The sequence below is a fragment of the Bos indicus x Bos taurus genome, chromosome X (genome assembly GCF_003369695.1).
Source record: "Bos indicus x Bos taurus breed Angus x Brahman F1 hybrid chromosome X, Bos_hybrid_MaternalHap_v2.0, whole genome shotgun sequence".
Lineage (NCBI taxonomy): Eukaryota > Metazoa > Chordata > Mammalia > Artiodactyla > Bovidae > Bos > Bos indicus x Bos taurus.
Genome location: NC_040105.1, coordinates 46,742,944 through 46,765,928, shown reverse-complemented (window position 1 = coordinate 46,765,928; position 22,985 = coordinate 46,742,944). Strand labels below are relative to the sequence as shown.

The following is a 22,985-nucleotide window of genomic DNA, read 5'->3' as shown; positions in this document are numbered from 1 at the left end:
AATGTAAGCAAGACTATGTGCAGTAGTTTTGGCCACTTGGAGGACCACTGTCCTCTAAGATCTCTCAGGAGCCCTTGTTTTAAAAGCTCACTATTTCCTTCTATGATATCTGCTGTCATAGGACAATGGGGTAGGTGAAAAACCCAAGCAATATTATTTTGTAGTGCCCGCTGTTACATTTGCTTTATGATGAAGTGGGTGCTTTGAACTATGTAACTGTGGCACACCCAAAGACTGTAAAAGTTGTTTTGTTAACCCCTCACAACATTAGAGTTTTATCTTTGCATAGGGAAGCCAATAGAAGACCTCTGTAGGTATCCATCATTGTTAACACATATATAATGGCTCTGTCTGCTACATGGAGAGGCCCAGTGAAACTGGTTTGCTAGTTCTGATGTGGTCATTACTATAAATTTCTCCTCCCATGCCACAGGCCCAGAGTCTAGATTTCTGGCACATGGTACAATCCATAATAGCTTTGTGTAAATGTTTCTCTGCTGATTTGACTCCTCTATTAACAATCTATTTTTGCAACCCCATGATACCCAAATGCCTTGACTGACTTCTGGTATGCTTACAAATGGAAGTAGTAGGGTGGCTCCTCCCAAAGTTTTGGGAACTGTCCCTTCTTTAAGTGGTTACCTGAATTGCTGCTTTGATTAGTTAGTAAGCTTCAGCATTATACTGTGCCCCATCTGTGTCTTGTTTGATATGAGACAAGGTATGATGCATGAATATCTTCAGAGTGGTAGCCAATGTGGTGATTTTTAGAACTGTTTACCCCCAAATGTTTCAGCCTGTGTTTTCCAGCCTTGATCAAGTAGTTAGCACACAAGCCATCAACCAGGGATCAGTGAAAATATGAATCTTAGGAAAATGTCTGTCAAGGGCATGCTCTATTGCTAGAAGTATTGCATATTGCTTAGCCAATTGGATACTTTTGTCTATCCCTGTTTGAAAATCGGAGTGTTTAAAAAGGGTAAATTTTATGCATTGAACTTCCTGGCCACCTTATGCTCTATGCTCAATCCATCAGCAAAGAAATACTATTGCTTTTCTTGTTCCATGAGTGCTGATGACTCCTACTTAATTCCTTGGTTAGCAAAAGTCAGAGACATTTCTTGGGGGTTTGACAAGTTAACCTCAGTGGCAAGGTTTGTGACTGTTGTTTCTTCATGGAATTGTGACACTCCAGTAGAACTGGATTTAGCCTAATCTTGCAGATACCACTTCTATTTTAATTAGTAAACCTCTATTGCTGATCCAGTTTTTCAGGGAACTTTTTCCATTACTCAGGTCATAGTAGGAATATTGGTCTACAGAGTGAAAGCCTCTGCTCTAGTAAGAGCTTCATTTTGATAAATGCCTAATACACCACTAGGAGTTTCCTCTCTTGTGGTGAATACTTATGGGCTGAGTTTGGGACTTTGCTTACCCTAAAGATCATGGTAGACATTTATCTGTCTGGTCAAGAGGATCCATGAAGCAAAATCACGTGTCAAGAAACTTCCAATTTTGAGGTCTACCCTACTAGTTTATCTAGTACCTGTTGTTGCTCAGATACACACTAAGAAGCAGATATTCCCAGGTGACATGATAGCTGGGGACCAGCAAATATTGGTGATAAGAAATGTATTAAAGTCAGAGTCCAAACATTCCTATCCAATATTCGACCTTCTTTACCAGTATGGGAGATTGAAGTGCTAGGAGCTTGTCTTTTACTAGGTTGGGAAATAGTTTACCCTTCTGAATTCCAAATGTAGTCCCAAAATGTCAACAGATTGGAAGAGGTCTTATGCCTTATGCAGGATATTTGCACATCCCCTATCTGTGACAAGTTTGCTCACAGTTGTGATGGTCTATAAAACAGAGTGTTGGTCAGGTTCAGTGAGGAGGATGTCATCAATATAATGTCAGAGCCAAATTTCTAGTGGGATGTGCAGCAGGGATCTAGGTCCTATCTGCAAAGCACATGTACTATTACAAGATTATTTACATATACCATAGGCAAACAAGAAAAGATACCTTCAACCCTGAAAGCTGAAGACGGATTGTTCAGTTCAGTTCAGTTCAGTCGATCAGTTGTGTCCGACTCTTTGTGACCCCATGAATCGCAGCACACCAGGCCTCCCTGTCCATCACCAACTCACAGAGCTCACCCACACTCTTGGCAATTGAGTCGGTGATGCCATCCAGCCATCTCATCCTCTGTCATCTCCTTCTCCTGCCTGCAATCCCTCCCAGAATCAGAGTCTTGTCCAATGAGTCAACTCTTCACATAAGGTTGCCAGAGTATTGGAGTTTCAGCTTCAGCATCAGTCCTTCCAAAGAACACCCAGGACGGATCTCCTTTAGAATGGACTGGTTGGATCTCCTTGCAGGCCAAGGGACTTTAAAGAGTCTTCTCCAACAATACAGATCAAAAGCAGCAATTCTTCAGCGCTCAGCTTTCTTCACAGTCCAACTTTCACATTCATACATGACCACTGGAAAAACCATAGTCTTGACTAGACAGACCTTTTTTGGCAAAGTAATGTCTCTGCTTTTGAATATACTATCTAGGATGGTCATAACTTTCCTTCCAAGGAGTAAGCATCTTTTAATTTCATGGCTGCAATAACCATCTGCAGTGATTTTGGAGCCCCCCAAAATAAAGTCTGACACTGTTTCTACTGTTTCCCCATCTATTTCCCATGAAGTGATGGGACCAGATGTCATGATGTTAGTTTTCTGATTGCTGAGCTTTAAGCCAACTTTTTCACTCTCCTCTTTCACTTTCATCAAGAGGCTTTTTAGTTCCTCTTCACTTTCTGCCATAAGGGTGGTATCATCTACATATCTGAGGTTATTGATATTTCTCTGGGCAATCTTGAATCCAGCTTGTGCTTCTTCCAGCCCAGCGTTTCTCACGATGTACTCTGGATATAAGTTAAATAAGCAGGGTGACAATATACAGCCTTGACGTACTCCTTTTCCTATTTGGAACCAGTCTGTTGTTCCATGTCCAGTTCTAACTGTTGCTTCCTGACATGCATACAGATTTCTCAAGAGACAGATCAGGTGGTCTGGTATTCCCATGTTTTTCAGAATTTTCCACAGTTTATTGTGATCCACACAGTCAAAGGCTTTGGCATAGTCAATAAAGCAGAAATAAATGCTTTCTGGAAGTCTCTTCCTTTTTCGATGATCCAGCAGATGTTGGCAATTTGATCTTTGGTTCCTCTGCCTTTTCTAAAACCAACCTGAACATCTGAGAGTTCACACTTCACATATTGCTGAAGCCTGGCTTGGAGAATTTTGAGCATTAATTTACTAGCATGTGAAATGAGTGCAATTGTGTGGTAGTTTTAGCATTCTTTGGCATTGCCTTTCTTCGGGATTGGAATGAAAACACCTTTTCCAGTCCTGTGGCCACTGCTGAATTTTCCAAATTTGCTGGCATATTGAGTACAGCACTTTCACAGCATCATCTTCCAGGATTTGAAGTAGCTCAACTGGAATTCCATCACCTCCACTAGCTTTGCTCGTACTGATGCTTTCTAAGGCCCACTTGACTTCGCATTCCAGGATGTCTGGCTCTAGGTGAGTGATCACACCATCGTGATTATCTGGCTTATGAAGATCTTTTTTGTACAGTTTTTCTGTGTATTCTTGCAACCTCTTCTTAATATCTTCTGCTTCTGTTAGGTCCATACCATTTCTGTCCTTTATTGAGCCCATCTTTGCATGAAATGTTCCATTGGTATCTCTAATTTTCTTGAAGAGATCTCTAGTCTTTCCCATTCTGTTGTTTTCCTCTATTTCTTTGAATTGATCACTGAGGAAGGCTTTTTTATCTCTTCTTGCTATTCTTTGGAACTCTGCATTCAGATGCTTTATCTTTCCTTTCCTTTGCTTTTTGCTTCTCTTCTTTTCACAGCTATTTGTAAGGCCTCCTCAGACAGCCATTTTGCTTTTTTGCATTTGTTTTCCACGGGGATGGTCTTGATCCCTGTCTCCTGTACAATGTCACGAACCTCCATCAATAGTTCATCAGGCATTCCATCTATGAGATCAAGTTCCTTAAATCTATTTATCACTTCTACTGTGTAATCATAAGGAATTTGATTTAGGTCATACCTGAATGGTCTAGTGGTTTTCCCTATTTTCTTCAGTTTAAGTGTGAATTTGGCAATAAGGAGTTCATGATCTGAGCCACAGTTAGCTCCCGGTTTTGTTTTTGCTGAGTGTATAGAGCTTCTCCATCTTTGGCTGCAAAGAATATAAACAATCTGATTTTGGTGTTGACCATCTGGTGATGTCCATGTGTAAAGTCTTCTCTTTTTTTGTTGGAAGAGGGTGTTTGCTATGACCAGTGTGTTCTTTTGGCAAAACTCTATTAGCCTTTGCCCTGCTTCATTCTGTATTCCAAGGCCAAATTTGCCTGTTACCCCAGGTGTTCCTTAACTTCCTACTTTTGCATTCCAGTCCCCTGTGATGAAAAGGATGTCTTTTGGGGGTGTTAGTTCTAAAAGGTCTTGTAGGTCTTCATAGAACCGTTCACCTTCAGCTTCTTCAGCATTACTGGTTGGGGCATAGACTTGGATTACTGTGATATTGAATGGTTTGCCTTGGAAATGAACAGAGACCATTCTGTCGTTTTTGAGATTGCAGCCAAGTACTTCATTTTGGACTCTTTTGTTGACCATGATGGCTACTCCATTTCTTCTAAGGGATTCCTGCCCACAGTAGTAGACATAATGGTCATCTGAGTTAAATTCACCCATTCCAGTCCATTTTAGTCACTGATTGCTAGAATGTTGACGTTCACTCTTGCCATCTCCTGTTTGACCACTTCCAATTTGCCTTGATTCATGGACCTAACATTACAGGTTCCTATGCAATATTGCTCTTTACAATGTTGCACCTTGCTTCTATCACCAGTCACATCTACAACTGGGTATTGTTTTTGCTTTGGCTCCATCCCTTCATTCTTTCTGGAGTTATTTCTCCACTGATCTCCAGTAACATATTGAGCACCTTCCAACCTGATGAGTTCCTCTTTCAGTATCCTATCATTTTGCCTTTTCATACTGTTTATGGGATTCTCATGGCAAGAATACTGAAATGGTTTGCCATTCCCTTCTCCAGTGGACCACATTTTGTCAGACTTCTCCACCATGACCTGCCCATCTTGGGTGGCCCCACGTGGCATGGCTTAGTTTCATTGAGTTAGACAAGGCTGCAGTCCATGTGATTAGATTGACTAGTTTTCTGCAATTATGGTTTGTGTGTCTGACCTCTGATGAATTGTTTCTCTCCTGCAATATTTTTAATGAATACTAGTCAAGTCTGTTACTTCAAACTGTTTATCTATATTTCTTTGAATGTTAAGGTGAAGATATCTGGTAGGGATGCTCTAAAAAAGGGAACAGCCTTGTTCAACTCTCTATAGTCTATAATTAGCCTCCACTTATTAGTAGTGGCTTTAGAGCACAGGTCGTACCAGGGAACTGAAAGGTGAGATATGAGGAATCAGTACCCATTCTTTAAGTCAAGCCATAATCCTTCAGCGCCTTGTCTTAGCTGATACTGTCTCATATGTAAGGGATCATTAACTGGTTTTTACCATGCATTGCCCACCAATAGCATAAAAGCCTTTAGTTTGTTCCATGAAATACTTGCTAACTGAAGAGCTCCATTCCAGTAATGGATAGAGGGATAGTCTTGGCAGAAGGGATAGCAGTTACAAACAAACAAACTTTTTTTTTTTTTGCAGAACTGGGTCAATTTTAATAGATAAGTGGGTAATTATTACTTTAATCTTTCCTTCTCCCAAGCTGATCACCTCCTGTGTTGGGAGGAGAGTTGAGGGGTCCCTTTAAAAGATGAGTGATTTCTGGGGTAAGGGAGGTTTGAAAAACCATGTGCAACAGAGCCAGCCAGTGGTGGGTAGATTTTGAAATACAAAGCTATAGTTTCTTTTGTTTCTTTTTTTAATTTTTAACTTTATATTTGACTATACTTGATTTACAATGTTATGTTAGTTTCAAATGTACAGCAAAGTGATACAGTTATACACATATCTATTGTTTTTCAAATTACTTTCCTATTTAGGTTATTACAGAATATTGAGCAGAATTCCTTCTGCTATACCGTAGGTCTTGTTGGTTATCTATTCTAAATATAGGAGTGTGTATATGTCAATCCCAATCACCCAATCTATCCCTCCCACCCCCACCCTTCATTCCCGGTAACCAAAACTTCATTTTCTGTCTCTGCAAGTCTCTTTCTGTTTTATAAATAAGTTCATTTGTATCTTTCTCTTTTTTTTTTGATTCCACAAATAAGCGATATTATATGATATTTGTCTTTCTCTCTCTGACTTACTCCACTTAGTCAAATAATCTCCAGACCCACCCATGTTGCCAAAAACAGCACTATTTCATACTATTTAATGGCTGAGTCTCCATTGTACATATGTACCACCTCTACTTCATCCAGTCATCTGTAGATGGACATTTAGGTTGCTTCCCTGTCTTGGCTATTGTAAACAGTGCTGCAACAAACATTTGGGTGCATGTATCATTTTGAACCATGGTTTTCTCTGGATATATGCCCAGGAGTGGGATTGCTGGATCACATGGTAGCTCTATTTTTAGTTTTTTAAAGAACTTTCATACTATCCTCTGTAGTGGCTCTACCAGTTTGTACAGTGTAGGAGGGTTACCTTTTCTCTACACCCTCTCCAGCATTTACTGTTTGAAGACTTTTTGATGATGGCTATTCTGACTGTTGTGAGGTGATAGCTCATTGCAGTTTTGATTTACATTTCTCAGTGGCTCAGTGGTAAAGAATCCACCTGCAATGCAAGAGACTTGCAGGAGATGGGGTTCAATCCTTATGGTCAGGAAGATCCCCTGGAGAAGGAAATGGCAATCAACTCCACTATTCTTGCCTGAGAAATCCCATAGACAGAATTGCCTGGCAGGCTACAATCCATTGGCTTACAAAAGTGTCCGACACAACTTCACAGCTAAACAACAACAATAATTAGCAATGCTGAACATCTTTTCTTGTGCCTCTTGGCTATATGTATGTCTTCTTTGGCAAAATGTCTATTTAGGTGTTCTCTCCATTTTTTGATTGGTTCATTTGTTTTTTTCAAACCACCATCACCCTGATACCAAAACCAAACAAGGATACCAAAGGAAAAAAAAAGAAAATTACAGGTGAATATCACTGATGAACATGGATGTAACAGTCTTCAACAAAATACCAGAAAACTGAATTCAACAATATATTGAAAGGATCATACACCATGATCAAATGGGAGTTTTCCTAGGGATGCAAAGAATTTTCAATATTCACAGACTTAATCAGTGTCATGCACTATATAAACAAATTAAAGAATAAAAACCACATGATCATCTTCTGCAATATGTACAAAAGAAAACTTTTGACAAAATTCAACATGCATTTATGATGAAAACACACCAGGAAGTGGGCATAGAGAGAACCTACTTCTGCATAGTAGTGTATGTATGTATGTGTTTGTGTCCGACTCTTTGTGAACTCCATGGACTCCATGGACTACTTCAGCATAATAAACCCATATATGACAAGTCTAGAGCTAACATCACACTCAACTGTGAAAAACTGAATGCATTTTCTCTAAGATCAGGAACAAGACAAGATGTCCACTGTTATCACTTTTATTCAAGATAGTTTTTAAAGTCCTACTATGGGAATCAAGAAGAAAAAGAAATAAAAGGAATCCAAGTTAGAAAAGAAGTAAAGCTATCACTGTTTGTAGATGACATGATACATACATAGAAAATCCTAAGTTCAGTTCAATCACTCAGTCGTGTCCGACTCTGCAACATCATGGACTGCAGCATACTAGGCCTCCCTGTCCATCACCAACTCCAAGAGTTTCCTCAAACTCATGCCCATTGATTCGGTGATGCCATCCAACCATCTCATCCTCTGTCATCCCCTTGTCCTCCCACCTTCAATTTTTCCTAGCATCAGGATTTTTTTAAATGAGTCAGTCCTTCGAATCAGGTGGCCAAAGTATTGGAGTTTCAGCTTCAGCATCCGTCCTTCCAGTGAATATTCAGGACTGATTTCCTTTAGGATGGATCTCCTTGCTTTCCAAGGGACTGTCAACAGTCTTCTCCAACACCATAGTTCAAAAGCATCAATTCTTCGGCACTCATCTTTCTTTATAGTCCAACTCTCACATCTGTGCATGACTATTGGAAAAACCATAGCCTTGACTAGATGGACCTTTGTCAGCAAAGTAATGTCTCTGCTTTTTAATATGCTGTCTAGGTTGGTCATAACTTTTCTTCCAAGGAGCAGGCATCTTTTAATTTAATGACTGCATTCATCATCTGCAGTGATTTTGGAGCCCAAGAAAATAAAATCTGTCACTATTTCACATCTATTTTCCATGAAGTGATAGGACCAGATGCCATGATCTTAGTTTTCTGAATGTTGAGTCTTAAGCCAACCTTTTAACTCTCCTCTTTCACTTTGTTCAAGAGGCTCTTTAGTTCTTCACTTTCTGCCATAAGGGTGGTGTCATCTGCGTATCTGATGTTATTGATATCTCTCCTGGCAATCTTGATTCCAGTTTGTGCTTAATCTAGTCCAACATTTCTCATGATGTACTCTGCATATAAGTTAAATAAGCAGGGTGACAATATACAGCCTTGACGTACTCCTTTCCCAATTTGGAACAAGTCAGTTGTTCCATGTCCAATTCTTTTTTTTTTTTTTTTTTTTTTTTACCACAGCACTAAGTTTTATTAAGGATTTCATTAAACTTAAATTTCTAGGATTGAAGGAGTCAGTTAGGGAACACAACACTCATGAAGCCTCCTCAGATCTCATAGTGAACCACTGGCTCAGGTTCTTTGTTGGGATCGCCGCCTCGTTCCAGGTACAGATTATTGTAAGGATACTGCTTTGGCCCCACAGGCTGGTAGGCGGGGTAAGTCTCCCCTACCCAAAACATGAACAGCATGAAGGCGACGAAGCCGAAGAGGTGCTTACACATGAGGTTCCAGTTAACAGGAGTCGGGGACATGTCCACACGGTTCCTGATATACATGTCCAGGTCCCAGTGCATCAGTTCACCCCAGTTCAACTGCAGGTCTGGGTGGTCCCAGTCATACCATGGATCCCTCTCCTGCTGTGAGCGGTCAGGCAGTTTCGGATAGTCACCATACCCCATGCCATCATCTGGGTACGGCTCGTAGTCTTCCACCCGCATATTATACTTCTTGGCGGCGGCAGCCCGTTCTTCTGGGGTCTTGGGATAGGGTCCCGGGAGCATGTCCTTGGTAATGTGGGAGGCTGTCCGTGCACCCAGTGGCACCACGTTTTGGGCTGCCTTTTGCAGCCATCGGACTCCCAGGACCCCCACCCTGGCCGCCGCCATCTTCACCTTCTTTCTCCATGTCCAATTCTAACTCTTTCTTCTTGACCTGCATACAGATTTCTCAGGAGGCAGGTCAGGTGGTCTGGTATTCCCATGTTTTTAATAATTTTCCATAGTTTGTTGTGATCCACATGTAAGGCTTTGGCATAATTAATAAACCAGAAGTAGATGTTTTTCTGGAATTCTCTTGCTTTTTTGATGATCCAACGGATGTTGGCAATTTGATCTCTCATTCCTCTGCCTTTTCAAAATCCAGCTTGAACATCTGTAAGTTCTTGGTTTACGTGTTGCTGAAGCCTGGCTTGGAGAATTTTGAGCGTTACTTTGCTAGTGTGTGAGATGAGGGCAATTGTGTGGTACTTTGAACATTCTTTGTCATTACCTTTCATTGTGATTAGAATGAAAACTGACCTTTTTCAGTGCAGTGGAAACTGCTGAGTTTTCCAAATTTCCTGGCATGTTGAGTACAGCACTTTCACAGCATCATCGTTTAGGATTCGAAATACGTCAGTGAAAATTCCATCAGCTCCATTAGCTTTGTTTGTAGTGATGCTTCCTAAGGCCCACTTGTCTTGAACATTCCAGGTGTCTGGTTCTAGGTGAGTGATCACACCATCATGGTTATCTGGGTCATGAAGATCTTTTCTGTATAGTTCTTCTGTGTATTCTTGCCACTTCTTCTTAATATCTTCTGCATCTGTTGGGTCCATGCATCTGTCCTTTATTGTGCCCATCCTTGCATGAAAAGTTCCCTTGGTATCTCTGATTTTCTTGAATAGATCTCTAGTCTTTCCCATTCTATTGTTTTCCTCTATTTCTTTGCAGTGATCACTGAGGAAGGCTTTCTTATCTCTCCTTGCTATTCTTTGAAACTCTGCATTCAAATGGGTATATCTTCCCATTTCTCCTTTGCCTTTAGCTTCTCTTTCTTTTCTCAGCTATTTTTAAGACCTTGTCAGACAACCATTTTTCCTTTTTTCATTTCTTTTTCTTAGAGATCCTGCATCCATAGTTCTTCAGGCACTTTATCAGATCTAATCCTTTGAATCTATTTTTCGCTTCCACTTTATAATCGTGAGGAATTTGATTTAGGTCATACCTGAATCGTCTAGTGGTTTTCCCTACTTTCTTCAATTGAAGTCTGAATTTGGCAATAAGGAGTTCATGATCTGAGCCATAGTCAGCTCCCGGTTTTGTTTTTGCTGACTGTATTAAAGCTTCTCCATCTTTGGCTGCAAAGAATACAATCAATTTGATTTTGGTATTGACCATCTGATGATGCCCATGTGTAGAGTCTTCTCTTGTGTTGTTGGAAGAGGGTGTTTCTATGACCAGTCTGTTCTCTTGGCAAAACTCTATTAGCCTTTTCCCTGCTTCATTCTGTACTCCAAGGCAAAATTAGCCTGTTACTGCATATATCTCTTGTATTCCTACTTTTGCATCCCAGTCCACTATAATGAAAAGGACATATTTTGGGGGTGTTGTTTCTAGAAGGTCTTGTAGGTCTTCATAGAACCATTCACCATCAGCTTCTTCAGCATTACTGGTCGGGGCATAGACTTGGATTGCTGTGGTATTGAATGGTTTGCCTTGGAATGAATAGAAATCATTCTGTCGTTTTTGAGATTGCATCCAAGTTGCATGTCAGACTCTTACGTTGACTATGATGGCTACTCCATTTCTTCTAAGGGATTCTTGCCCACAGTAGTAGATATTAATGGTCATCTGCGTTATATTCACCCATTCCAGTTCATTTTATTTCAGTGATCCCTAAAATGTTGATGTTCATTCTTGCCATCTCCTGTTTGACCCTTTCCAATTTGCCTTGATTCATGGACCTAAAATTCCAGGTTCCTATGCAATATTGCTCTTTACAGCATTGGACTTTACTTTGATCACTAGTCATATCCACATCTGAGTGTTGTTTTAGCTTTGGCCCCATCTCTTCATTCTTTCTGTAGTTATTTCTCCGTTGATCTCCAGTAGCATATTGGGCACCTACCGACCTGGGGAGTTCATCTTTCAGTGTCCTATCTTTTTGCCTTTTCATAATGTTCATGGGGTTCTCAAGGCAAGAGTAGTGAAGTGGTTTGTCATTCCTTTTTCCAGTGAATAACATTTTGTCAGAACTCTCCACCATGACTCATCCATCTTGGGTGGCCCACATGGCATGGCTCATAGTTTCATTGATTTAGACAAAGCTGTGGTCCATGTGATCAGATTGGTTAGTGTTCTGTGACTGTGGTTTTCAGTCTTTAGAGTTTTTTAGAAAATCCTAAAAATGCTACCAAAAGACTACTAGAGCTCATGAATGAATTTGATAAAGATGTATATTACAAAATTAATATACAGAAATCTGTTGCATTTCTGTAAACTAAAAATAGAAGAACAGAAAGAGAAATTAAGGAAACAATCCCATTTACCATCACATCATAAAGAAAAAATAATACCTAGGGAAAAAAAAAAAAAACCTTTACTCCAAAACCTAAGATGCCCATGAAAAAAATAGACTTCCCTGATGGTTCAGAAGATAAAGAATCTGTCTTCAATGCAGGAGACCCAGGTTCGATTCCTGGGTTGGGAAAATCCAGTGGAGAAAGAAATGCAAGCCACTTCACCATTCTTGCCTGGAGAATTCCATGGACAGAGGAGCCTGGCAGGCTACAATCCATGGGATCACAAAGAAAGAAAAAGAAAGTGACACAACCAGATGGAAAGATATACCATGTTCTTAGACTCAAAGAATCAATACTGTCAAAATGACTATACTGCCCAAGGCAATCTACAGATTTAGTGCAATTCCCATCAAATTACCAATGGCACTTTTCATAGGACTAGAAGAATAAACTTTAAATTTTGTATGGAGACACAAAAGACCCCAAATAGCAAAAAAAAAAAAAAAAAAAAAAAAAAAAAACTTGAGAAATAAAACAGAACTGGAGGAATCAGGCTCCCTGACTTCAGACTATACCCCAAAGCTACAGTAATCCAAACGATATGGTACTGGCAAAAAAAAAAAAAACAGAAATATAAGTCAATGAAACAGGATAGAAAGTACAGATATAAACTCACCTACCTATGGTCAGTTGCAGCTGCTGCTAAGTTGCTTCAGTCGTGTCTGTCTCTGTGCGACCCCATAGATGGCAGCCTACCAGGCTCCCCCATCCCTGGGATTCTCCAGGCAAGAACACTGGAGTGGGTTGCCATTTCCTTCTCCAATGCGTGAAAGTGAAGTCATTCAGTCGTGTCCGACCCTCAGCGACCCCATGGATTGCAGCCTTCCAGGCTCCTCCGTCCATGGGATTTTCCAGGCAAGAGTACTGGAGTGGGGTGCCATTGCAGTCAGTTAATCTTTGACAAAAAGAGGCAAGAATATACAATGGAGAAAAGACCATCTCTTCAATAAGTGTTGCTGGGAAAACTGGACAGCTATATATAAAAGAGTGAAATTAGAACATTTTCTAATACCATACACAAAGTTAAACTCTAAATGGATTAAAGACCTAAATGTAATACTGTATACTATAAAACATAAACAGAACCATCTCTGTCATAAATTTGAAGCAATACCTTTTCCATCAGTCTCCTAGAGTAGTGAAAATAAACACAAAAATAAACAAATTGGATCTAATTAAGCTCAAAAGCTTTTGCCTAGCAAAGGAAACAATAAATAATATGAAAAGACAACCCACAGGATGAGAGATAATATTTGCAAATGATGCAACCAATGAGGGATTAATCTGCAAAATTTACAAACAGCTCATACAGCTCAATACCAAAAAAAAAAAAAAAAACTATAGTTAAGGTGGCAAAAGGGTGATTTTCCACTAGAAGGGGCCATCTTCTACAACCACCCCTTATGTGACTGCCAGATCACTATATGGAGGTTGGTGCCTGCTACTGGAGGAAATCAGAGGTAGCTTTGCAAGGGTAGCACTTTTGAAGGTGATGCCTGTTGTGGATTGTAATCTAACCCTAGTAAATATTGTAATTGCTCCACCAATTTACCAGACAGCATCCAATTTGGATTTCTCTTGTTTCTTAGGATCCAATATAACCTCTCTTGTTCATTTCATACTTCACATTTAAGCAAGGACCTGGTTATAATTGTTTTGTATAGTGTAGAGGAAAGAGACATCCCTATTGATAGCAATTAGGGTATTATTTGTATAATTAACAAGTGATGCTTGACTCTGAGTTTCTCTTTCATGTGTTTCTATTAAATGTAGTGTAGCTGTGACTTCTTCAATTGTTTTACCTTTAGCTATTATGACTCATAAAGAGAACTTACACTTAACAGAGAAGAGGGTATGGCAACCTACTCCAGTATTCTTGCCTGGAGAATCCCATGGACAGAGGAGGCTGGCGGGCTAAAGTCCATAGAGTCACAAAGAGTCAGACACGACTGAAGCGACTGAGCATGCATATGTGCATACTTAACGGAAGACCTCCTGACAAAGAACTAGATAGACTCAAGACATAATTAAGTCACTTCTTGACTTGTAGAGTCATCATACTACCTGCCATGCTGCATCCATCTATTGCCTAATAAGTCCACTCCAACATCACAGCTGACAGAGGAAATATTTGGCCTCAGCTAATATTTTCTATTAACAGTTTGCCTAGGCCTTTATGAGTCCTAATATAGAATGGTCAACCCTATAAGCCATAAAAATTCACATCAAAAGGAATATGTGGACCGGAGTCCAAAGCTTTCTCTATTGGTCAGTCCCACCTTTCACACTAATTGTATAGGATCCTTTATTAGGGACACCACTTTTCTATTCTGAGCAACCAACTGCTTAAATTTAGCACCCATAAGGTGAATTTTATTCAGCAGATCTATTCTATATGGCCAGGCAGCCTCTTTTTTACTTCACTCTAGGGTTAGTTCTTCAAGGAGAGACTAGGCCTCAGGGGCACTGAATACAACAGTCCTTTTACCCTACCATTACCCCTCCCGTAGTTTGACCTCAGACCAAACAATGGGCTTGGGAGAGGGAGGACACAGCCCCACCCATCAACAGAAAATTTGATTAAAGATTTAATGAGCATAGTCCTGCCCATCAGAAAAAGACCCATTCATTTCAGTTCAGTCGCTCAGTCGTGTCCAACTTTTGCAACCCCATGAACCACAGCATGCCAGGCCTCTCTGTCCATCACCAACTGCCGGAGTCTACCCAAACCCATGTCCATCGAGTCGGTGATACCATCCAACCATCTCATCCTCTGTCGTCCCCTTCTCCTCCTGCCCTTAATCTTTCCCAGCATCAGGGTCTTTTCAAATGAGTCAGCTCTTCGCATCAGGTGGCCAAAGTATTGGAGTTTCAGCTTCAACATCAGTCCTTCCAGTGAAAACCCAGGACCGATCTCCTTTACAATGAACTGGTTGGATCTCCTTGCAGTCCAAGGGACTCTCAAGAGTCTTCTCCAATGCCATAGTTCAAAAGCATCAATTCTTCGGTGCTCAGCTTTCTTTATGGTCCAACTCTTACGTCCATACAAGACTACTGGAAAAACCACAGCCTTGACTAGATGGACCTTTGTAGGCAAAGTAATGTCTCTGCGTTTTAATATGCTGTCTAGGTTAGTCATAACTTTCCTTCCAAGCAGTAAGCGTCTTTTAATTTCATGGATGCAATCACCATCTGCAGTGATTCTGGAGCCCAAAAAAATAAAGTCAGGCACTGTTTCCCCATCTATTTGCCATGAAGTGATGAGACTGGATGCCATGATCGTTTTCTGAATGCTGAGCTTTAAGCCAACTTTTTCACTCTCCTCTTTCACTTTCATCAAGAGGCTCTTTAGTTCTTCTTTGCTTTCTGCCATAAGGGTGGTATCATCTCCATATCTGAGGTTATTGATATTTCTCCTGGCAATCTTGATTCCAGCTTGTGCTTCCTCCAGCCCAGCATTTCTCATGATGTACCCTGCATATAAGTTAAATAGAAGGGTGACAATATACAGCCTTGACGTACTCCTTTTCCTATTTGGAACCAGTCGTTGTTCCATGTCCAGTTCTAACTGTTGCTTCCTGACCTGCATACAGGTTTCTCAAGAGGCAGGTCAGGTGGTCTGGTATTCCCATCTCCTTTAGAATTTTCCACAATTTATTGCGATCCACACAGTCAAAGCCTTTGGCATAGTCAATAAAACAGAAATAGATGTTTTTCTGAAATTCTCTTGCTTTTTTGATGATCCAGCAGATGTTGGCAATTTGGTCTCTGGTTCCTCTGCCTTTTCTAAATCCAGCTTCCCTACAATCAGTGTCTCCCATCAGGAAGCTTCAACAAGCCTCTTACCCTTATCCATCAAAGGGCAGACACAATGAAAACCACAGTCATAGAAAACTGACCAAACTGATCACGTGGATCACAGCCTTCTCTAACTTAATGAAACTATGAGCCATTCCGTGTAGGGCCACCAAAGATGGACGGGTCATGGTGGAGAGTTCTGACAAAATGTGCTCCACTGGAGAAGGGAATAGCAAACCACTTCAGTATTCCTGGGTTGCAAACCCCATGAACAGTATGAAAAGGAAAAAGATAGGACACTGATATAAGAACTGCCCCCGTCTGTAGGTGCTCAATATGGTACTGGAGAAGAGTGGACAAATGACTCCAGAAAGAATGAAGAGATGGCGCCAAAGGGAAAACAATACCCAGTTGTCAGTGTGACTGATGATGGAAGTAAAGTCCGATGCCGTAAAGAACAATATTGCATAGGAATCTGGAATGTTAGGTCCATTAATCAAGGCAAATTGGAAGTGGTCATTAACAATTTAGGAATCAGTGAACTAAAATGGATTGGAGTGGGTGAATTTAATTCAGATGACCATTATATCTACTATAGTGGGCAAGAATCCCTTAGAAGAAATGGAGTAGCCCTCATAGTCAACAAAAGAGTCTGACATGCAGTATTTTGGATGCAATCTCAAAAACGACAGAATGATCTCTGTTCTTTCCAAGGCAAATCATTCAATATCATAGAAATTCGAGTCTATTTCCCAGCCAGTAATGCCAAATAATCTGAAGTTGAATAAATCTATGATGACCTATGAGGTCTTCTAGAACTAACACCAAAAAAAAAAAAAAAGTCCTTTTCATCATAGTGGACTGGAATGCAAAAGTAGGAAGTCAAGAGATACCTGGAGTAGCAGGCAGGTGTGGCCTTAGAGTAAAAACTGAAGCAGGGCAAAGGCTAACAGAATTTTGTGAAGAGAACACACTGGTCATAGCAAACACCCTCTTCCAACAACACAAGAGACGACTCCACACATGGACATGACCAGATAGTCAATACCTAAATCAGATTGATTATATTCTTTTTAGCTGAAGATGGAGAAGCTCTATAGCGTCAGCAAAAACAAGACCAGGAGGTGACTGTGGCTCAGATCATGAACTCCTTACTGCCAAATTCAGACTTAAAGAAAGTAGGCAAAACCACTAGACCATTCAGGTATGACCTAAATCAAATCCGTTACAATTATGCAGTGAAAGTAACAGATTCAAGGGATAAGATCTAATAAACAGAGTACCAGAAAAACTATGGATGAAGGTTCGTGACAATGTACAGGAGGCAGTGATGAAGACTATCCCCAAGAAAAAGAAGTGCAAAAAGGAAAAATGGTTGTCTGTTGAGGCCTTACAAATATCTGAGAAAAGAAGAGACACAAAAGGCAAAGGAGAAAAGGAAAGATATACCCACTTGAATGCAGAGTTTCAAAGAATAGCAAGGAGAGATAAGAAAACCTTCCTCAGTGATTACTGCAAAGTAATACAGGAAAACAATAGAATGGGGAAGACTAGAGATCTCTTCAAAAAAAATTAGAGATACCAAGGGACCATTTCATGCAAACATAGGCACAATAAAGGACAGAAATGATATGGACCTAACAGAAGCAGAAGATATTAAGAAGAGGTGGCAAGAATACATAGAACTGTACAAAAAAGATCTTCATGACCCAGATAACCACAATGGTGTGATCACTCACCTAGAGCTATACATACTGAAATGTTCAAATCAAGTGGGCCTTAGGAAGCATCGGGAGAAGGCAATGGTACCCCACTCCAGTACTCTTGCCTGGAAAATCCCATGGATGGAGGAGCCTGGTAGGCTGCAATCCATGGGGTCGCTAAGAGTTGGACACGACTGAGCGACTTCACCTTCACTTTTCACTTTCATGTATTGGAGGAGGAAATGGCAACCCACTCCAGTGTTCTTGCCTGGAGAATCCCAGGGACGGTGGGGCCTGGCAGGCTGCCGTCTATGGGGTCGCACAGAGTTGGACACGACTGAAGCGACTTAGCAGTAGCAGTAGGAAGCATCACTACGAGAAAAGCTAGTGGAGATGATGGAATTCCAGGAGAGCTATTTCAAACCTTAAAATATGCTGCTGTTAAAGTGCTGCACTCAATATGCCAGCAAATTTGAAAAACTCAGCAGTGGCCACAGGATTGGAAATGGTCAGTTTGCATCCAATACCAAAGATAGGTAATGCCAGAGAATGTTCAAACTACCACACAATTGCACTCATCTCACACGCTAGCAAAGTAATGCCCCAAATTCTCCAAGCCAGGCTTCAACAGTACATGGACTGAGAACTTCCAGATGTTCAAGCTGGATTTAGAAAAGGCAGAGGAACCAGAGATCATATTGCCAACATCAGGTTTGATCATAGAAAAAGCAAGAGAGTTCCAGAAAGACATCTACTTCTGCTTTATTGACTATGCCAAAGCATTGAATATGTGGATCACAACAAACTATGGAAAATTATTAAAGACATGGGAATATCAGACCACCTGACCTGACTCCTGAGAAATCTGTATGCAGGTCAAGAAGCAACAGTTAGAACTGGAGATGGAACAACAGACTTGTTCCAAATCAGGAAAGGCGTACATCAAGTCTGTATGTTCTCACCCTGCTTATTTAACTTATATGAAGAGTACATCATGTGAAATGCCAGGCTGGATGAAGCACAAGCTGGAATCAAGATTGCTGGGAGAAATATCAATAACCTCAGATATGCAGATGATACCATTCTTATAGCAGAAAATTGAAAAGGAGCTAAAGAGGCCCTTGATGACAGTGAAAGGTGAGAGTGAAAAAGTTGGCTTAAAATTCAGCATTCAAAAAACAAAGATCATGGCATCTGGCCCTATCACTTCCATGGCAAATAGATGGGGAAACAATGGAAAGAGTGACAGACATTATTTTCTTGGGCTCCGAAATCACTGCAGATGGTGACTGCAGCCATGAAATTACAAGAAGCTGCTCTTTGGAAGAAAAGTTATGACAAACGTGGACAGCATATTAGAAAGCAGAGATATTACTTTGCCAACAAATGTCCATCAGTCAATGCTATGTTTTTTTAGTACTCTTCTATGGATGTGAGAGTTGGACCATAAAGAAAGCTGAGCACCAAAGAATTGATCCTTTTGAACTGCGGTGTTGGAGAAGACTCTTGAGAGTCGCTTGGACTTCAAGGAGATCCAATCAGTCCATCCTAAAGGAAATCAGTCCTGAATATTCATTGGAAGGACTGATGCTGAAGCTGAAGCTCCAACACTCTGGCTTCCTGATGCGAAGAATGGACTCATTGGATAAGACCCTGATGCTGGGAAAGATTGAACACAGGAGGAGAAGGGAACAACAGAGGATGAGATGGTTGGATGGCATCACCAACTCGATGGACATGAGTTTGAGCAAGCTTTGGGAGTTGGTGATGGACAGGGAAGCCTGGCTTTCTGTAGTCCATGGTGTCACGAAGTGTCGTATGCTACTGAGAGACTCAACTGACCTGAGGCCTCAGGGGAAAAGAGATGACATATCTCTTTATCCAACTGAGATCGGCCCCTCCTTTTTGCCCCTCCCCTTTTGCTGTTTCAATATCTCTTACTTTTGCAATCGGTTACCAGGAAAACAGGGTAAGTTATCCTCATCACTATCATGATGGTACTGTGTTGCCTTTCCCTCTAGTGGAAACTTCATAGGGTCCTACCTTCCATTTCATCTCCCCCAGAAGTTTAATCTTCAACCTCATCTTTAGGCAGTGTTCTGGTGAGAAGCTCCCTCTGGCAGAACTCAACACATAGCTAGTTGAGCTCAGAAGCACCTGTTCAGTTACTGTACAGAAATTCATCTTCTTTATGGCTTGCGGATACTGAGTGTACTTTTTCAGGGTATGCAAAGCAAGTAGGCATTAAATAACTAAAAACTGCTTATTTGGGCTATGTTGAAAATGACTGGATGGGTAAAATTTTGAGTTTGGCACTGATGGGCTTTGCAGCTAACAGGTCCCAGCCTTCTATTAAGAAGTAAACTATATAGAGCCATATGCAGAGGCCTTTTTTGGCTCATTTATATAACAGCAATCTATAATAGTATAATCACTGTGGAAATCAGTTTTTAAATTTCCTAAAAAGCTAAACATGCAACTACCATTTGATCTAACATTTGCACTAATTGCACTTCTGGACATATATCCCAAACAAATAAAAAATTTTGTTCACAAGAAACCTATACACTAGTGTTCATAGCAGTGTTATACAAAATAGCCAAAAACTTAAAACAACCCAAGTTTCCTTCGATAATTAAATTGTTCGTATGTAAACAAACTGGTACATCAATGCCAGTGATTATTACTCAGCAGTAAAGAATGAACTATTGATACATGCAACACCTTGCAGAGAATTGGGATTAAATTTTAAAGCTAATCTCAAAATATTACATACTTTATGTATCCATTTATATAAATTTCTTGAAAGGCAAAATTAATAGTAAATGGTTAGGATAATGATTACCAAGGGTTAAGGACAAGGTTGAGGGGTAGAAGGTACAGAGCTGTGTGTGGCTATAAAAGTACAGTAGCAATATTCCTTATAAAGGAATTGTTATCTTGAATATATCATATTAGCCTAGTTGTGATATTATACTACAGTTATCCATTGAGGAAACTGGATACAGCTTTTTGGGGATTACTCTTTACTATTCCTTTTTAAAATTGGTAAAATACACATAGCACAAAATTTACCATCTTAACCATTTTTAGGGGTTTCCAAGGTAGCACTAGTAAAGAACCCAGTTTGCCAGTGTAGGCGATGTACTAGATGCAAGTTTGATCCCTAGGTCAGGAAGATCCCCTGGAGAAGAAAATGGCAACTCACTCCAGTATTCATGCCTGGAGAATCCCATGGACAGAGGAGCCTGGTGGTCTACAGACCATGGGGTCACACAGAGTCGGACACAACTAAAGTGACTTAGCACAATGATCATTGTTAAGTGTACACTTTAGTAATGTTAAGTATATCTGAATTGTTCAATCAGTCTCCAGAAATTTTTCATGTTATGAAACTGAATCTGTACCCATTAAGTTTTCTATTTCCCTCTCACTCCATCCCCTAACAACTACCATTCTACTTTCTGTCTCTATGAATCTGAACACTCTACATACCTCATATGAGTGGAACCATATATTATATGTTCTTTCATGCCCGGTTTGTTTCATTTAGTATGATGTCCTCAAGGTTCATCCACGTGAAACTTCTGTCAGAATTTTCATTCTCTTTTAAGGCTGAGTAATATTTCATTGATTGCATATCACATTGTGTTTATTCATTCACCTGTATATAAACAACTGTATAACTTCTACCTTTTGGTTTTTGAAATTAATGCTTCTGTGAACACTGGCTTATTTTTGAGGCCCTCTTTTCAAATTCTTTTGGATATATACTGAAAAGTAGAATTAATTTCATTGATTGCATATCACATTGTGTTTATTCATTCACCTGTATATAAACAACTGTATAACTTCTACCTTTTGGTTCTTGAAATTAATGCTTCTATGAACATTGGCTTATTTTCGAGGCCCTCTTTTCAAATTCTTTTGGATATATACTGAAAAGTAGAATTAATGGATCATATGGTAAATCTATTTTTAATTTTTTTGAGGAATAACCATTGTGTTTTCCATAGAAGCTGTACCATGACACAAACAGTTCCAATTTCTCCACATTTTTGCCAATAGTTTGTTTGTTTGCTTGTTTTGAAATACTAGCCATTCTAATGGGTATGAATGATATGTCATGGTTTTAGTTTCCATTTACTTAATGGGTTGCTGTGGTTCAGTCACTAAGTCATGTCCAACTCTTTGCGACTTCATGGACTGCACCATGCCAGGCATCCCTGTCTTTCACTATTTCCTGAACTTTCCTCAAACTCAAGTCCATTGAGTCGGTGATGCCATCCAACCATCTTATCCGGTTGCCCCCTTCTCCTCCTGCCCTCAGTCTTTCCCAGCATCAAGGTCTTTTCCAATGAGTCAGCTCTTTGCATCAGGTGGCCAAATTATTGGAGTTTCAACTTCAGCATCAGTCCTTCCACTGAATATTCAGGGTTGATTTCCTTTAGGATTGACTGGTTTGATCTCCTTGCAGTCCAAGGGATTCCAACACCACAGTTCAAAAGCATCAATTTTTTGGCACTCAGCCTTCTCTATGGTCCAACTCTCACAAACATACATGACTACTGGAAAAACCATAGCTTTGACTGTAGGGACCTTTGTCAGCAGTGATGTCTCTGCTTTTTAATACACTGTCTAGGTTTGTCATAGCTTTCCTTCCAAGGAGCAAATGTCTTTTAATTTCGTGGCTGCAGTCACCATCTGCAATGATTTTGGAGCCCAAGATAATATATGGCCTTGACGTATTCCTTTCCCAATTTTGAACCAATCTGTTGTTCCATGTCCAGTTTTAACTGTTGCTTCTTGACCTGCATACAGATTTCTCAGGAGACAGGTAAGGTGACCTGGTATTCCTATCTCTTTAAGAATTTTCCAGAGTTTGTTGTGATCCATGCAGTCAAAGGCTTTCACTTAGTCAATGAAGCAGAAGTAGATGTTTTTGTGGAATTCCCTCGCTTTTGCTTTGATCCGGTGGATGTTGGCAATTTGATTTCTGATTCCTTTGCCTTCTCTAAATCCAGCTTGTACATCTGAAAGTTCTTTGTTCACATACTGCTGAAGCCTATCTTTAAGGATTTTGAATATTACCCTGATAGCATGTGATACCCTAATGATTAGTGATGATATCTTTGTATGCTTATTGTCCATATGTATCTCTTATTTGTAAAAATTGTCTATTCAGGTCCTTTTTTAAATTATAGTTAGTTTACAGTGTTGTATTGGTTTCAGGTATACAGCATAGTGGTTCAGTTATGCATACGCATATATTTTTTTTATTTTTCAGATTCTTCCCTCATATAGATTATTAAAGAATATTGAGTACAGTTTCCTGTGCTGTGCAGTAGGTTGTTGTTGGTTACCTATTTTATATATAGTTGTTTATGTATGTTAATCCCAGGATCGTAATTTATCCCTCCCCTTACATGTTTCCCCTTAGGTAACCTTGATTTGTTTTTGAAATCTGAGATCTGTGAGTTAATTTTAGTTGCCCAGTTGTGTCCAACTCTTTGCAACCCCATGGACTGTAGCCCAATGCCAGGCTCTTCTGTATGTGGAATTTTCCAGGCAAGAACACTAGAGTGGGTTGCCATTTCC

At 40.1% G+C, this 22,985-nt stretch overlaps 1 protein-coding gene and 1 pseudogene across 4 annotated transcripts in view; one reads left to right on the top strand and one right to left on the bottom strand.

Moving 5' to 3' along the window:
* The window catches only part of MTMR8 (myotubularin related protein 8), a 317,771-nt gene that overhangs the window by 246,792 nt on the left and 47,994 nt on the right, over positions 1-22,985 (top strand). The gene's annotated exons all lie outside the window — the stretch shown is intronic.
* On the bottom strand, positions 8,765-9,445 carry LOC113886969 (annotated as a pseudogene). The gene has a single exon (XR_003509616.1). The product of XR_003509616.1 is annotated as an NADH dehydrogenase [ubiquinone] 1 beta subcomplex subunit 8, mitochondrial pseudogene (transcript).